Below are 9,885 nucleotides of genomic sequence, written 5' to 3'. Positions count from 1 at the left end.
CACAGCAGTGTTCCTTCTGCTCCTTCCCCTGTCCCTGGTGTGGTCAGCAAGAGCACATTCCTGGCCTGCAGCATTAGTTCTTCCTCTTTTGGAAGCTGAAATATTGCTCAGGCAGGTGCAGTCTTATTTTTATCAGTGATTTCAACAAAGAGCATCATTGAAGCCAATTCACCTGGGAGCAGTGGCTTTGATTTCATGTGTGCCTGACTTTGGGATTCAGACACATTCTTGTTACTGCCAGCAAGTGCTGGGTGAGCTTGGTTTAGTGGGAAAGCAGGGAGAGAAGGGAGAGGAGCTCAGATTGAAGTCTCTAGAGCTGATTACATGACTGAAGTCTGCCAATCCATCCCAGGGACAGAGTCCTGGTAGCTTTTGATCTGCACAGCTAATTTCGACTGGCAGATGCATGTGACTCCCTCAGGGAGCAGAGGAGCAGTTTGTGAGCACCGATGCAGCTCCTGCCCAGGCTGGCACTGGCGCTGCAGCTCGCACCCTGCAGCTGCAGCGAGTGACAGTCACAGGCGTGCCCGGGTTCGCAGCAGATCTCCCACGAAGAGGGTGTGACAAAGCTTAGGCAGAAAGCTGATCGCCTCGGCAGGAGCTCAGAGATGAATCTCAATAGCTGCAAGGCCACGTAGGACACAGGATTTGGTCTTGTGCTTTAAATCCATATCCTGATGCTGAATCTGGGCCAGCTTCCCTTAAAGTCTTTCTTTTTAATGCCATCTCGTGTTTAATTGCTGAGCTCAACTCACAGTGCTTTGGCTCTTTCTGAAGTGCAGCAGCTGGCCATGGGCTCTGCAAGCCTGGCTGTGTAAGAGAATGAGGGAAATGCTGTGGAAAATGGATGAAACGTGTTATTTCCACAGTCAGTCAGAGCACTGCTGTGTGTGGGTGTCACCTGTGAGCCGTGCTCTGCAGAGGTGGCTGCTGCAGCCCACAGGGGAGGGAGCATCCTCACCTCTGCAGAAGGCTGGGTGTGGAGCAGGCAGCTGGGACCCTCAGCTTATCCTCCCAGATCTCTGTCCCAGCCTGTGGACAGCCCACTGTGCATGGAACCTGGGCAGTGGAGGAGCAATAAATCAGGAATGAGCTTGGGAAACAGGCTGGAAGGAGCTGGTGCTGCAGCGAGGGGTGTGCTGGATGTCTGACCTTCCCCGTGTGGGGAAGGAGAATGCAGTGCCCTGATTATGGACATTGGGCTTGATGAGTAAAACTGCATAAAACCAATCTCTTCTGTGCTTTAGGGGCTCAGCCTGAGAGCATTATTCATAAAATATCCAGTTTGTAAAATCATGGCTCAATTCCTAGGCACTGATGTCTTTCAGCCCTGCAAGAGGCTCCATCCAAATTCCACTGCACATAATAGAAAACCTCCTGTTTATTTCCATAGGCTTTGCATTGGGTCCTTAGACAGCAATTTGGGCACTGAGGTGAGAAGTTTGGGATGCAGCATATCAGTTACACGAGCACTGAGCTCCACTCTTTTCAGCTCAGAATTCCAGTCCAAGTGAGACCAGACGAGCTCCTGTGCACGGCCGAGGAGGATGCAGCTGCCAAAAGGTGCATTTGAAAATGGATCTCTTCAATGCATTTCTCCAGTGTGTTATTGCTGTGTATTGATTCTTAATTTCGTTGTGGATTCTGATTTTAGTTGCTGTTCTGAGATGATGCTCTGGCTGTACCAACACCTGTTAGACCCAAATTTTAATGTGATTCAGGCAGAGGGAGCACTTTCTGCTCTACTTACCCAGCCTGTGTTTGCTGGGAGAAGCCAGTGGAGCCATGGGGATTTGTCCCAGAACTTTATGAAAGGCCCTTGTCACAGTAGGGCCCAAGTTCCCTTTTTTCTTTCAATATTTATTTCTCCAGCTCAGCGTTCATGGGAAACCCCTGGCCACTGGGAACTCTGTAGAGCAGCTGTGACCTCCTGATGGATGTGGGGGATGAGCCTCATGTTCTGGGCACAGCAGACCTGTGCAAAGAATCACTGAATCACAGAGTCCTAGAATGGTCTCTAGGGTTGGAAGGGACCTTAAAGATTATTTCTAATACTTTTTGCTGTTGGTCAGAAATTTTGTCCTACAGGAAAGTCTTGCTCTCGTCATTGCCTTGGAGCTCAGTAAAACAGGATGGGATGATTTCCCTGGTCAGGTGTGACTGCTGCTCTGGGAGTGCTTGGTGAGGCCAGGGGAGAAATGAGAAGAATACAAGTATCAGTTACAGAAAGGATGACACTGGACTCCCGTGGCAATTTCCTGTGGTAATAAGCATCCAGGAGGATATTAAAAATGTCATTTCTACTCCAAAAGTAATTGAAATAGATTCTGGCATCTTTTATAACAAGAGAGCCAACAATTATTACTGGGGATATTTTAAAAGAAAACAAACACGTTCAATAATTAGCTAAGTGAATTGCCAATATGCTGATGCTGCTGAAATTAATCTGAAAAATATGAGTTTAGCAGCGTGGTTTAGCACAGTGGTATTGGAGATAACACGGGCTGGGGTGTGTTTGGCTGGGAAGGAGGCTCAGCCACGAGCCCTGTGGCACTGCAGCACCCCGGGGTGCTGGCTGGGCTCCTGGCTGGGACATGGAGCCCTCTCCTCCAAAGGGGCCAGGGTGGTGTCCCCCTGCCTGGGGGGGCCACACGCGCGCTGAGCCGGGCTGGGGATGCCAGCACGGCCAGGGTGAGCTCCCCCAGCCCTGGGAGCAGTGCCCTTCCTGCTCACACTTGTAAAGGCTGTCCTGCGGAAGCAGGCTGAGCTAGGGATTTGTTACAACTCCTGTTTTTACCCCTACAGAGGGACAAATTTAATGTATACTCTTAAAAACTTTCTCCTTGCATGGGAACAGGACAAACGTGAGTCAGGAGGGCACATTTAGGCAGGAGCCTGTGCTCTGAGCTGCAGAGTCCTGTTTGGGGACAGGCCTTTACTGGGACTGCTGACTCAGAGATCAGTCCTTGCTTTTCCCCAGGCAGGCAGGAAAGCCTGTGATGCACGCCCAGCACTGACCTAGCTGTGCTGTCAGGGGCTTCTTCACACGAAGGAAGAAGTCTGGTGAAAATGTGTTCTGCCCCGCTTGCCTGGCTCTGAACTTGTCCCCAAGAGCACCAAAACCTGGGATTGTGCCCATCACAAAGCACCACTTGTGTGTGGTCCTCGTGTGAAAAGAAATACAAATATTTTGAAACGGGTGTTTCTTGCCACAGCCTCGAATCTGCTGTGTCAGCATTGCTTCTTCCCCGCTCTGCTTTGCCAAGCCAGCAATTTCCTGAGTGCTAGCAGTCAATCTGAGCCTTCAGATGTCTGAAACCCTGCCCACAGTCCCGTCCTGCTGAACTGGAGGCACTGGGGCATGCCTGGGGAAGCACAGGGGCCGGCAGCAGCAGTGTGTGTGGGCAGATCTCCGTGAGGAATCCCCAGAGGCTGCAGGGAGCAGTCCTGGGCTGGCTGGCAGCCTGGCACCACGGGCTCTGCCCGACCAAGCTCTTGGCAGGGCAGCCACTCACACAGTGCTGGGGCTCTCCTCTCCCTGTGGCTCACAAACGGCCAAAAGGCAATTCCCCTGGGCCTGAGATGCAGCTGGAGGAAAAAGAGTTTCTGGAAATGATGACATTCCACCTGGACAGCCCAGGTGAATGCAGTCACAGGCAACATGACTTTTTAATGCTGCCACTGCTTGCTGTTTCTGGGTTAAATAAAGCACTGACACTCTGGGACCCTGGCAGCAGAGAGCTTTCCCAGCTACCTTTTTGCTCCAGTTGTGGTTTTTTTTTTTGTTTTTATTTCACCATCAGCAAGCTGTCTCAAGAGAGTTTTGTCTTTTGCCACTTTTCCAAGGATCACTCGCTGACACCCCCAGAGCTGAGCTGAGGGCTGGCTCCCTCTGCCATCCTTGGCCTCAGCACACCCTGCTGCTCCCATCTCGTTACACAAATGATGAGACATACGAACCCATTTGCTGTTGTGAGGCTGGAATCATAACCATCAGTTCTGCCTGGCAGTCAGAGCAAACACAACGCCTTTATTGCGACCTATCCAGCCACACCACTTGTCAATTTTATGAGTTTTTAAAATAGCATCTAATGTTAACTTGGCAATGAATCCGTCTTAAGACACACAACCCACTCACATTTTAGTTCTTTTATTAAAGAAAAATATGTATGGACGCTACAGGAAAGCATGGGTCAAACTTTTTGGTATCCCACAGAGTACAAAGAAGTAAAGGGTGGTGGGATGCTGGGCAGGTGTTCCTCTGGGCTGCAGCATCCAACAAGCATTTTGTCTTGATCCAGGCTGCACAAGAAATGGGAACAAACACCCCATTGTGGAGAGCCCTTCTATTTAGTTTCACCATGTTTGTTATAGAGAATGGGGATTGTTTGCCTTCAAAAGCAGGTTTAGGTCAGGTGGTTATGGTTTAACATTTATGTGATTTTTGGAGCTTTATTGCACTGTTGGAACCTGATTCACGGATGACCTTCATACATGAACCTAACTTAAGGCACATAAATAGTCCTATTGATCTGAATTCCAGCATTGATTGCAGTGGGGTGAGGTGCTGCTCAGTGTGACTAGCAGGAATGTGCAGTGTGCCCCCACTGCTCTCGAACACAAGAGAGGATTCCAATTGCTTCTTGCTGGAAAAATCGTGATGTGATACAGGTTTTAACCACTTGTGAATAAACTGAACTTCAATGGGTTTATTTTGTTCTTACTTCAAATCCACAAAAAAATACATGTATTTTTGTGTTTCTGCAGTTGAGAATGTCACTGGTTCAGCTTAATTCTCTCCTTGAAAACCAGATTTCTGGAGTGGGTCCAACACCCACTCCTGATGATTTTCTCTCCATGGCTGCACACATTGTCATTCACACCAACAACGCGTTAACCTCTCACTTCAGAAGAGATTCTTCCGTAGCACCCACTCTGATTAGTTGTGACACAAACTATGTTATCTGTATAATTAAGTGCCCTTGTGGGTTAGGCCGTGTTGGGAAGATGCTGTGACCCTTAATGAGGGGAGCAGAGAAGCAGAGGAGCCCAGCCTGAGGGGAGGCGACGTGCCTGCTTTAATCCAGCAGAAGATGCCAACAGTGCAGAGGAATTTACCTTTTCCAAAGTGCTCTGCAAACATCAATTATTGCTGCAGCCCCTCAGGAAGGCACGAACTGGGAGATGTCCTGCCCAAACTCACTGCCGTGTGCTGGACTAATCCTAATCCTAATCCTAAACCTTAAAGCTCATCTCATTGCCTCCCTTGCCATGGGCAGGGACACCTTTTACCAAACCAGGTTGTTTTACTTGACCAGCCTGGCCTTGACCTTGGTCACTCCTCTGAAGTCTGAAGAGTGAATCTTTTCTTTGACTGGAGGGGTCGGCAGTGCTGGGACAGAGCTGGGACACTGCTGAGAATGAAACTGGGGAGGAAATCCTTGTTTTGAGCACTGCTGTAGCCTTGAGTCATATTTGCCAGGCTTTCATGCCCGAGTGCTTGGAGGATGGGAATACAAAGCAGGGTAAACACAGCTGAAGCAAATTCATTAAACATTAACACAAATATTTGCAGAGATTTTGGTTCACAGCCTTTACAGATTTCCAGAATTACAGTAATGGCACATGGGTACGTGTTCAGCCAGCAGTGTGAGACAAAGGAAATCAGCATGAAGGGACAGACGAGGGTGGCAGGAGGTGACACTGTGGACAGGTTGTCCTGCTCCTCCCTGGGCAGCAGCCCCCAACAGCATGCCACCCCTCCTCAGCTTCTTGCTCCCTGCAAACTGGAGACCCCCCCTCGGAGCAGCCCTGGCCTTGGACAGAGCCTGGAATGACAGGACACAGGGAATGGCTTCCACAGCCAGAGGGCAGGGTTAGATTGAGCACTGGGAAAAATCCCTCCCTGGCAGGGTGGGCAGCCCTGGCACAGGTGCCCAGAGCAGCCTCTGGATCCCTGGCAGTGCCAAGGCCAGGCTGGACACTGGGGCTGGAGCACCTGGGGCAGTGGCAGTGTCCCTGCCAGGGCAGGGTGGCACTGGGTGGGCTGGAGATTTTGGTCCCTCCAGCTGCAGCCTGGATGTGTCACTGTTTGTTCAGTGTGTAGGTTTTGCCAGAGGCTGGAGCTCTGTTGGGCTGCACAGCCAGGCACTGGGACAGGAACTAACAGAAGTCACCTGGGTGTGTTGGGCAGGGATGTTCTCAGAGCCTGTGATCGGGTTTTTCCCAAGTAAATCACACAAGAACAGAATTATGTATTCTGTGGTTCAATGTTTCTAAGAGAGATGCAAATTGAGACATAAGACTTCTCTCTGTAATATACAATAAAAATTCAATGGCTGGCAGTTGACATAAAGCTTATAAATATGTTTTCAAATAAGTGCAACAGCCATGAGATCAAGAATCAGTAAGTCATAATGCATTTCAGCACAATACTGATGAACCCATTTTTCTGGCACATATGAAATAACGAGCTCATTTTAATTCTTTATAGATAACAGATAACAGCTTGAGAGGCATGTGCCGTGCCATTCACTTTTATGGCTCCATCTCCTCCACCCTCGATACTCCCATGACATTGGGGTCGGGAGGAGAGGGTGGGTTATGCATTCTTGCTTGCTTTCCTCCTCCTTGCTGCTATGTAATGTGGCTATCGTTAAAAACCCAACAAAGTGGAGCAGCCATTTAGTGCATCAGAGCAGCAGCTGACTGATGTGGCCACAGATTACGTTGTTAGTAACTTTTCTGGAATTTATTTCATTTATCTCTGCTTTATATCTCTGCTGTTGCTCTCTAATCATCACTCCCACAAGGCATTGTGTTCCTATTGAGGCAGCAGCTAAATGAGCTGAGAATTAGATCTATATTACATCAGCAGTGGGCATTGCAGATATTACCAACACATTAAAAGAGAAATTCAAATGAAACAAACAGGAACATGTTCTTTCCTATTCCTGAAATTGATCCTGATTCCACAGCTGAGCAGTGTTCAGGAGGAAGAGACGAGCTTTGTCACAAACAAGCCATTAGATGAGATCATTAACTGAAGTAGGATTACTGCCGCTCTGTAATTTCATTTTTCTTTGTCCTTACAAGTTTGACTAGGCTGGGAAAGGATGGATGCTTTGTTGTGGCAGCATTTTAAGGCTCTAAACTGTGGAGGTCTTGGTTGTCCAGGGGTTGTACCTGGGCAGAGGCAGGCCAGCAGAGCCAGGGCTGGTGGGGGAGCCCCTGGCACACGGACACAGGCTCGGTGTGCCCCTTCCCTGGGAGCAGGCATTGGATTTCCCCTCCCAAAGGCACCTTCAGGGCAGTGGCCAGAGCAGCCACAGCCTTGGCTGAGCCCTGCTGCTCCTTGGCAATCCTGCCAGGCAGGCCTGGACTTTGAGAATTGTGTTTATTCTGATGGGTGACATCAAAGCTACCCTGTGTTAAATGTTCTACAGTTTGATTCAGTGGTTAATTCTGCTCGTTGCTTCAAATTCAAATAAACCCTGGAGGAGACATCAGCTGGAGAACCAGCCAAAATGTGCATTATTTTGGCTGTGAGGTAAGCAAGGGTTTGGACAGGATTCCTGCAGCTGTGATGGTGAGCCTCCTGCTCCTGAGGTCGGGGGTCTCACATCACTGCACCCTTCCAGAAGGACCTGATCCCTTGGGCCCAGCTGGAATGAGCAGCTGGAATGAATGTGAAGGGCACAGGGTGGTGAGGGAGCCCAGCTGTGGGGGTACAGCTGCTGTGCAGGACCTGAGACCTCGCACGCTCCAGAGCGCAGCTGCGGTCAGCACAGCTCCCTCAGAGCAGCCCACTTCCAGCTGGGAATTTGGGAGCTAACCTTGGCTCTGGATCTGCCTCTACAGGCACCGGGACCCAGAAAGTGCCAGGATGCAGAGCTGGGGCTCTGCGCTGCTCCCTCGGGAACGCGCAGCACCCCTCGGCAAAAACACCGGCAAAAACCAGTCTGGGACACCTCTGTGTACACCACTGACACACCCCAGGAAAAATTACACTGAAAGGAAAGTTAACTTCTAAAGACTTCTGTTATGCTCGCCTCTAATTTGTGCCAGAGACAGCCTCACTTGCCTCAGCATCTGTAACCTCTTCCTCTCTGCTGAGACAGCCACACCCCGGGTGGGGAAAGGGGTGGAGTGTCCAGGTCTGTGCTCTGCTCCTTCAGTTTTACACCTGAAAAGTGCTTTTTAATTTTTTTGCGCTGCTCCCTCGGGAACGCGCAGCACCCCTCGGCAAAAACACCGGCAAAAACCAGTCTGGGACACCTCTGTGTACACCACTGACACACCCCAGGAAAAATTACACTGAAAGGAAAGTTAACTTCTAAAGACTTCTGTTATGCTCGCCTCTAATTTGTGCCAGAGACAGCCTCACTTGCCTCAGCATCTGTAACCTCTTCCTCTCTGCTGAGACAGCCACACCCCGGGTGGGGAAAGGGGTGGAGTGTCCAGGTCTGTGCTCTGCTCCTTCGGTTTTATACCTGAAAAGTGCTTTTTTATTTTTTTATTTCAGTTTTTTGTGGTTTTTTTTTTTTTTTGGGTCAGCACGAGGTGACAGTGTGGAAATGTCCTGGGCCTTTTTCCATGTCTGACAGCTGTGAGAGGTGCCTGTGGCCCTTGGAATTCCAGGACTCTCCAAGGCACTGGGAATGTTTCAGGCTTTACTGGCTGTCCTTCAGCTTTGGACAACCATTATTTCTAGTAGGACAAATACATGGTGTCCTATCTCCTCCCTGAATCTCCACTTCTGAACTACAACAAAAGCGTAATTTTGTTTATGTTTACTGACTTTGGCAGTCAGGAAATCCTGAGAGAAGGAGCATATCTTGATAAACTTAAATAGGAACCTCTGAGACTGCACGATTAATTCAGTTTTGGTGCGAATTCAGTAATGGTGTACAATAAATTTGACCTGAATGTAGCAGAAAGTAAGAGAATTCTAAATTAATGTTTTATAATAGGTTTATAGTTAAATAAATTTTGTGAAAGCATAGGGGTCTCATTGTTACTCAGTCAGCTTTCCCCATAGCAATATTTTCCCATGATTAAGCTGGAGATCAGATAACCACCTTATGCAGTATATACCCAATAGCAATTTAAAAAATTCAATATCAGCTGTATTATTCTAAAGACTCATTCCATTTTCAATGCAATATAAGTACAAAATAAAGAGATAAACTACATATAAAATGTATAACATGGGAAAATTTATCACTTGCAAACATAAAAGCCAAAAGGATAAAAAAAGAGAACAAAAGCAAATGGAGGCCATAAAAGAATACAGAAAAAAAAGATAAATCCGCAGCGTTACCTTTTCTATATGCATTTGGCTGGGGTTTATTAAGGTGCATTCACTCTAGTACAGAATATAATCACCTCTGTAATGCACTTTACTGCCGCGGGCTAAATTAATTTATGCCGTGCTGGAAGTGTCGGCCCCGCTGGGTCCGGGAGGACGGGAGAGCCCGGGAGAGCCCGGGAGAGCATCGGGATGGCCTGGGAGAGCCCGGGAGAGCCCAGGACAGCCCCGGGAGAGGCGGAGGGCCGGTCCCTGTGCAGGGAGCGGGGCAGGGCTGGGGGCACTCCACAGCACTGGAAGGGACCTGGACCATCCATCCATCCATCCATCCATCCATCCATCCATCCATCCATCCACCCATCCATCCATCCCATCCCATCCCATCCCATCCCATCCCATCCCATCCCATCCCTTCCATCCCATCCATCCCATCCATCCATCCATCCATCCATCCCACCCCATCCCATCCATCCCATCCCATCCCATCCCATCCCATCCCATGCCATCCCATCCCATCCCATCCCATCCCATCCCATCCCATCCCATCCCATCCCATCCCATCCCATCCATCCCAT

Source organism: Onychostruthus taczanowskii, unplaced genomic scaffold, assembly GCF_017590055.1.
Source record: "Onychostruthus taczanowskii isolate IOZ18803 unplaced genomic scaffold, ASM1759005v1 scaffold144, whole genome shotgun sequence".
Classification (NCBI taxonomy): domain Eukaryota; kingdom Metazoa; phylum Chordata; class Aves; order Passeriformes; family Passeridae; genus Onychostruthus; species Onychostruthus taczanowskii.
Note: the sequence above shows the minus strand (reverse complement) of the source record.